Here is a 679-nt window from a genome sequence, read left to right as displayed (position 1 = left end):
TCATATTGTAGGTTTTTAAGTAAGACTTAAGTGACAAGCCATAACTTCCTGTTTTACTGGGGTATAAATATGAGGTGAAAACAGGCCAAATTGCTATAGTCACCCATTGCTATGAGAGACCAAAGTATGTATGTGTGTGTGTGTATATATATATATATATGTACTTCAATTAAAGGTAAGATTTGTGAATATTATGAAAATGAATATTACGTATGAATGAAGAGAAAATTCCTAGGAAGCTCCTTGTTGGTTTTGCTCGTATTTGTCAAGGGTGCTGATATTAGAATGAATGGATGCAGTATGTATTAGGGGTGCAACGGTACAGTACGTACCTCGGTTTTGATGTCACAGTTCGGTATGGTTTTGGTACAGCAGAGGGGAAAAAATAAACATATATATATATATGTCTGTGTGTGTGTGTATAATTTTTTTTTTTTTATTAAATAGTATTTTACAGAACAAATTGATCTTTCTTTAAATGAATTTAATTACAATTACAATTTTCTTAGGGATAAAAATCTACCTCTTATGCTCTAAATCATGGGTTCTCAACTCTGGCTCTCGAGGTCCACTTTCCTGTGGAGTTTAGCTCCATACCCTAATCAGACACACCTGAACAAGCTTATCAAGTTCTTCAGGATTTTGAGAAAGTTTCAGGCAGGTGCAATATATATACTTT

General features: G+C 33.6%; 1 protein-coding gene across 1 annotated transcript in view; it reads left to right on the top strand.

Moving 5' to 3' along the window:
• The window catches only part of LOC107757058 (WD repeat-containing protein 46-like), a 37,720-nt gene that overhangs the window by 33,610 nt on the left and 3,431 nt on the right, over positions 1-679 (top strand). The window lies entirely within an intron of this gene.

The sequence above is a fragment of the Sinocyclocheilus rhinocerous genome, unplaced genomic scaffold (assembly GCF_001515625.1).
Source record: "Sinocyclocheilus rhinocerous isolate Xijiao unplaced genomic scaffold, SAMN03320098_v1.1 scaffold233, whole genome shotgun sequence".
NCBI lineage: Eukaryota > Metazoa > Chordata > Actinopteri > Cypriniformes > Cyprinidae > Sinocyclocheilus > Sinocyclocheilus rhinocerous.
This window is presented reverse-complemented; position numbering and strand designations above follow the sequence as displayed.